Source organism: Heterodontus francisci, chromosome 34 (assembly GCF_036365525.1).
Source record: "Heterodontus francisci isolate sHetFra1 chromosome 34, sHetFra1.hap1, whole genome shotgun sequence".
Taxonomy (NCBI): domain Eukaryota; kingdom Metazoa; phylum Chordata; class Chondrichthyes; order Heterodontiformes; family Heterodontidae; genus Heterodontus; species Heterodontus francisci.
The window spans coordinates 39,378,329-39,385,293 of NC_090404.1; the positions used below are offsets into that span (position 1 = coordinate 39,378,329).

Sequence of the window (6,965 nt, forward strand, 5' to 3'; positions counted from 1 at the left end):
CCCTGGTTGGACCACGCTTGGAATATTGTGTTCAGTTCTGGTCGCCTCATTATAAGAAGGATGTGGAAGCTTTAGAGAGTTTGCAGAGGAGATTTCCCAGGATGCTGCCTGGACTGGAGGGCATGTCTCATGCAGAAAGGTTGAGGGAGCTCGGGCTTTTCTCATTGGAGCGAAGAATGATGAGAGGTGACTTGTTAGAGGTGCATAAGATGATGAGAAGCATAGATAGAGTGGATAGCCAGAGACTTTTTCCCAGGGCAGAAAAGGGCTATCACCAGGGGGCATAATTTTAAGGTGACAGGAGGAAGGTTTAGAGGAGATGTCAGAGGTAGGTTCTTTACACGGAGAGTGGTGGGTGCGTGGAATGCACTGCCAGCGGTGGTAGTAGAAGTAGATACATTAGGGACATTGAAGCAACTCTTGGATAGGCACATGGATGATAGTAGAATGAAGGGTATGTAGGTAATTTGATCTTCGAGTAGGTAAAAGTGTGGGCACAACATCGTGGGCCGAAGGGCCTGTACTGAGCTGTACTGTTCTATGTACTATGTTCGATGATATGAGGGTCCTTGAGAGGGTTCAGAGGAGATTTAGCAGAAGGGTTCCAGGGACGGAGCATTTTAGTTACAAGGTTAGGTTCGCATCCGCAGTATTTTGCTTTTATTTTAGGTTGGCAGAGCTGGGGTTATTCTCCTTAGAACAAAAGAGATTGAGGGGAGATTTAATAGAAGTGTACCAGATTATGACAGGCTTGGATAAGTTAGACAAGGAAACATTGTTCCCATTAACAGACTGCACAAGGAGTAGCGACCACAAATTGCCAGTTCTGTGGAAAAAAAGGATGTGGGGGAGTATGAGGAAGCACTGTTTTTATATTTCAAGTGATAATGACCTGGAACTCGCTGCCCACAAGAGTGGTGGAAGCAGAAATGATCAATGCCTTCAGGAGGAATTCTGAGAAAAGCAGACTTGCAGGGCTATGGGCATCAAGCCTGACTGCGTTGCTCTGTGCAGAGATGGCATGGACCGAGTTGTCTCCTTCTCTGCTGGAAATAACTATGAAGTTTTGCAGTGCTCTCACCACATGTGGCTCCTGTTCCTTTGATGTCACATCACAGTTTTATTATTCTCCTTCTTCTGGCCAGTTCAGACGAACGAATGACTGCTCTCTGCACTGCACAGCTGTTGCTCATTGCTCCCCATGTCTAAAATTCTGTGCTCCAGATGAGGCTCGAACTCACAACCTCGGCATAGCTCATTAATTGCACTGCTGTATAAGTACCACGCGCTTACCGATTGCGCCACAGGAGCCACATTGCTCGGCACGTAGTATGGGGAATTACAGGCAAGTTAGCCGAACATCAGTCGTCTGGAAAATGTCCGAATCTATCAGAAAGGAAGTATTAACAAGCACTGGGAAAATCATTCTCTGATCAAACGAAGTCAACATGTTTTTACCGAATGGAAATCTTGATTGACAGATTTATTCCAGAATTCTGAGGATGTAACTGAAAGGACAGGAATGTAGTATAATTGGATTTCCAAAAGGCATTCGGTAAGATACCATCGAAGATTAATACACTAGATAAAGGCTCATGGAATTGAAGTAATATATTAAAATGCAAGGAGGACTTGGATGTTAACAGACAGAAAACAACAAGTAGGGATAAATGGAGCATTTTCAAGATATCAGACTGCAACTCGTGGAGTGCCTCAAGGATCAGTGCTGGGGCCAAAGCTTTGTCCAAGACCGAGTGTGTGGTGGAAGCGGATTCGGTCCTGGGTTGAAGAGAAGATTGGTCCTTATCATCATTGATGCCAGCCTCGAGAGAATTCCATTAAATCCACGTGCTATCAAGAGACGGGTGAAAGCACTGAAGATGGAAAACACGATGGGCCCTGACACAATTCCAACTGTCATACTGAAGATCTGTGCTCTCGAACCAGCTGTGGCCTGAGAGAAGCTGTTTAAGTACAATTGCAAAAAGCACATCTTCCTGACAATGCGCAATTTGCCCAGCTATGTCCCATCTACAAGAATGGGGAAAAGTCCAATCCGCCCATTAACTACCCCATCAGTCTACTCTCAATCATCAGCAAAGTTGTGGAAGGTATCGTTGACAGTGCTATCAATAAACACTTACTCAGTAACACATCGTTGACCGATGCTCAGTTTGGGTTCCACCATGGGCACTCAATTCCAGACTTCATTACAACCTTGACCAAACATGGAAAATAGAGCTGTATTCAAGAGGTGACAGTGACTGAAATTGACATAAAAATAACATTCGACCGAGTATGGGATCAAGGAGCCCGAGCTAAACTGGAGGCAATGGGAAAGAGGGGGAAAATGCTCCACGAGATGACGTCTGACCTAACACAAAGGTATGTCCCAGGGGGCGTGTTTGCTCGAGTGGTTGGGGAGGATTGAACTAAAATGGCAGGGGGATTGGAAACTTTGCAAGGAGTCAGAGGAAGGGGGATCAAGGACAAGAACAAAAGACATTAAGGGGAATAAGAAAAGTGATAGGCAGAGAAATCAAGGGCGTGAATCAAACAGGGCCACAGTGAAAAATAGTGGGAAGGAGACAAGCAACGTAAAAAAGACAAGCCTTAAGGCTTTGTGACTTAACGTGTGGAGTATTAACGATCTTCTTCTTTGGCCTCCTTGTCTTGGGAGACAATGGGTAAGCGCCTGGAGGTGGTTAGTGGTTTGTGGAACAGCGCCTGGAGTGGCGAATGAGGCCAATTCGAGAGTGACAGACTCTTCCACACGTACTGCAGATAAAATTGGTTGTCGGGGCTGTTACGTAGTTGGCTCTCCCCTTGCACTTCTGACTTTTTTCCTGCCAACTGCTAAGTCTCTTTGACTCGCCACACGTTAGCCCCGCCTTTATGGCTGCCCACCAGCTCTGGAGATCACTGACAACTGACTCGCACGACTTGTGATCCATGTCACAGGACTTCATGTCGCGTCTGCAGACGTGTTTAAAGCGGAGACATGGACGGTTGGTGGGTCTACCAGTGACGAGCTCACTGTACAATGTGTCCTTGTGGATCCTGCCATCTTCCATGCAGCTCACATGGCCAAGCCATCTCAAGTGCCACTGACTCAGTAGGGTGCATAAGTTGGGGATGTTGACCGCCTCGAGGACTTCTGTGTTAGAGATACGATCCAGCCACTTGAAGCCACGGATTCTCCGGAGGCAGCGATGATGGAATGAATTGAAACTTCGCTCTTGGCTGACATACGTTGTCCAGGCCTCGTTGCTGTCGAGCAAGGTACTGAGGATACAGGCTTGATACACTTAGAACTTTGTGTTCCGTGTCAGTGCGCCATTTTCCCACACTCTCTTGGCCTGTCTGGACATAGCAGTGGAAGCCTTTCCCATGCGCTTGTTGATTTGTGCATCGAGAGACAGGTTACTGGTGATAGTTGAGCCCAGGCAGCTGAACTCTTGAACCACTTCCAGAGCGTGGTCGCCAATATTGATGGATGGAACATTTCTGACGTCCTGTCCCAAGATGTTCGTTTTCTTGAGGCTGATGGTTAGGCCAAATTCGTTGCAGACAGCCGAAAACCTGTCGATGATACTCTGCAGACACTCTCCAGTGTGAGATGTTAATGCAGCATCGTCAGCAAAGAGGAGTTCCCTGATGAGTACTTTCCGAACTTTGGTCTTCGCTCTTAGACGGGAAAGGTTGAACAACCTGCCCCCTGATCTTGTGTGGAGGAAAATTCCTTCTTCTGAAGACTTGAACACATGTGAGAGCAGCAGAGAGAAGAAGATCCCAAACAGTGTGGGTGCGAGAACACAGCCCTGTTTAACGCCACTCAGGATAGGAAAGGGGTCTGATGAGGCACTGCTATGCTGAATTGTGCCTTTCATATTGTCATGGAATGAGGTGATGATACTTAGTAGCTTTGGTGGACATCCGATCTTTTCTCGTAGTCTGAAGAGACCACGTCTGCTGACGAGGTCAAAGGCTTTGGTGAGATCAATGAAAGCAACGCAGAGGGGCATCTGTTCACAGCCTTTCTCCTGCAGCTGACAACGGGAGAACAGCATATCAATGGTCAATCACTCTGCTCGAAAGCCACACTGTGCCTCAGGGTAGACATGCTCGGCCAGCTTCTGGAGCCTGTTTGAAGGGACTCGAGCGAAGACGTTTCCCACTATGCTGAGCAGGGATATTCGATGGTAGTTGTTGCAGACACTGCATTCACCTTTGTTCTTACAGAGGGTGATGATATTGGCATCGCGCATGTCCTGTGGTACTGCTCCCTCGTCCCAGCACAGGCAAAGCATTTCATCGAGTGCTGAGAGTATAGCAGGCTTAGCACTCTTGATTATTTCAGGGGCAATGCCATCCTTCCCAGGGGCTTTTCCACTGGCTAGAGAATCAATGGCATCAGTTCCGATTTTGTTGGATGTACGTCCAGCTCATCCATGACTGGCAGAGACTGGGCTGCATTGAGGGCGGTCTGAGTGACAACATTTTCCCTGGAGTGCAGTTCTCGGTAGCGCTCCACCCAGAGGTCCATTTGCTTGCGTTGGTCAGTGGTTGTGTCCCCTGATTTAGATTTGAGGTGGCGATCTTCTTGATGGTTGATCTTCTTGAAGCTCGCTTAATGCCATCATACATATCTCTGATGTTTCCGGTGTCGGAAGCCAGCTGAACATGGCTGCATAGGTGTTGCCAGTCGTCATTTGCTCAGCGCCTAGCTGTTCTTTGTGCAGCGTTTCTGGCTGCATTAAGTGCTACGGATGTCAGCTCGATGGGGGCTGTGGATAAGAAATTCTGCTCGTGTTGATGTGCGAGTAGCTCTTCTGCTTGGAGTGATGCAGCTTCTTTGGTTTGAGTCTAACCTTGATGCACACCAGGGAATGGTCGGTATTAGCAATAAAGTGGATGAATTAATTGCACAAATGGATGTAAATGGGTGTGATATAGTTGGGATTACGGAGACACCGCTGCAGGCTGACCAGAGATGGGAAACGAACATCCAGGGTTATTTGAAATAAAAACAAAAAGTGCTGGAAATACTCAGCAGGTCTGGCAGCATCTGTGGAGAGAGAAGCAGAGTTAACGTTTCAGGTCAGTGACCCTTCTTCAGAACTGGCAAATATTAGAAATGTAAAATGTTATAAGCAAGTAAAGTGTGGGTGGGGCAAGAGATAACAAGGAGAAGGTGTAGATCAGACAAGGTCACAGAATAGCTGTGAAGGTCATGGAGCAAAGATATGTTAATGGTGTGTTGAAAGACAAAGCATTCGGACAGAAAGGGTGTTAACGGACTGAAAATTGAACAGCCGCAATTGCCAACATGAAAAAAATAGTGGGTAAGCAAACTGAACAAACTAATGTATGGCAGATGAAGTATAATGTGAATAAATGTGATGTTATCCACTTTGGTGGCAAAAGCAGGAAGGCAGATTATTATCTGAATGCCTATAAACTGAGAGAGGAGAATATCTAATGAGACCTGGGTGTTCTCGTACACCAGTCACTAAACGTAAGCATGCAGGTGCGACAGGTGTTGAAATAAATGCAAATGTTATGTTGGCCTTCGTTGCGATAGGATTCGAGGACAGGAGCATGAATGTCTTGCTGCAATTATACAGGGCCTTGGTGAGGCCACACCTGGAATACTGTGTAGTTTTGGTCTCCTTATCTGAGGTAGGATGTTCTTGCTGTCGAGGGAGCGCAACAAGCCAAAAGACTTGCAGGTTGGTAGGTAAATTGGCCATTATAAATTGTCACTAGTATAGGTAGGTGGTAGGGAAATATAGGGACAGATGGGGGTGTTTGGTAGGAATATGGGATTAGTGTAGGATTAGTATAAATGGGTGGTTGATGGTCGGCACAGACTCGGTGGGCCGAAGGGCCTGTTTCAGTGCTGTATCTCTAATCTAAACCACATTCCAAAGTGGCAATCTGTGTGTGGAGCCGGAGGTTATAGGTGAGGTTTTAAAAGATTACTTCTCACCTGTGTTCACTATGGAGAAGGATGATGTGGGTGTAGAGATCAAGGAGGGAGATTGTGATATACTTGAACATATTAACATTGAAAGGGAGGAATTATTAGCTGTTTTAGCAGGCTTAAAATTTGATAAATCCCCAGGCCAAGATGAGATGTATTCTGGGCTATGATGTGAGGCAAGGGTGGTGATAGCAGGGGCTCTGACACAAATTTGCAGATCCTCTCTGGCCACAGGAGACATACCAGAGGATTGGAGGACAGCGAATGTGGTACCTTTATTCAAGAAGGGTCCCAGGGATAAACCAGGTAACGACAGACTGGTGAGTCTAACATCAGTGGTTGGGCAACTATTGGAAGAAATTCTGAGGGACTGGATTAATCTCCATTTGGAGAGGCAGGGATTAACCAGAGATAGTCAACATGTCTTTGTAAGGGGGAGGGATGGGGGGGGGGGGTGGGGTCGTGTCTAACTAACCTGATTTAATTCTTTGAGGTGGTGATTAGATGTGTAGATGTGGGTAAACCAGTTGATGTAGTCAAATGGACTTGAGTAAGTCTTTTGATAAGGTCCCGCATGGGAGATTGGTTAAGAAGGTAAAGGCCCATGGGATGCAGGGAAATTTGGCAAAGTGGATCCACAATTGGCTTAGTGGCAGGAGGCAGAGAGTGGTCGTCGAGGGTTGTTTTTGTGAGTGGAAGCCTGTGACCAGTGGTGCAGCGCAGGGATCACTGCTGGGACCCTTGCTGTTTGTCGTGTACATTAATGATTTAGACATGAATATAGGAGGTGTGATCACTAAGTTCGCAGATGACACGAAAATTGGTGGCGTCATAAATAGTGAGGAGGAATGCCTTAGATTACAGGACGATATCGAGGGGCTGGTAAGATAGGTGGAGCAGTGGCAAATGGAATTTCATCCTGATAAGTGTGAGGTGATGCATTTTGGGAGGAGTAACAAGGCAAGGGAATATACAATGG

The 6,965-nt window shown here is 46.6% G+C and overlaps 1 non-coding gene across 1 annotated transcript; it reads right to left on the reverse strand.

Annotated features, from left to right (window-relative positions):
* Positions 1 to 1,216: 1,216 nt before the first annotated feature.
* trnai-uau (transfer RNA isoleucine (anticodon UAU)) lies at positions 1,217 to 1,311 on the reverse strand. Its single transcript has 2 exons — positions 1,274 to 1,311; positions 1,217 to 1,252 (listed from the first exon to the last, which is right to left on the reverse strand). It is a non-coding gene; the product is annotated as a tRNA-Ile (tRNA).
* Between the last annotated feature and the right edge of the window lie 5,654 nt (positions 1,312 to 6,965).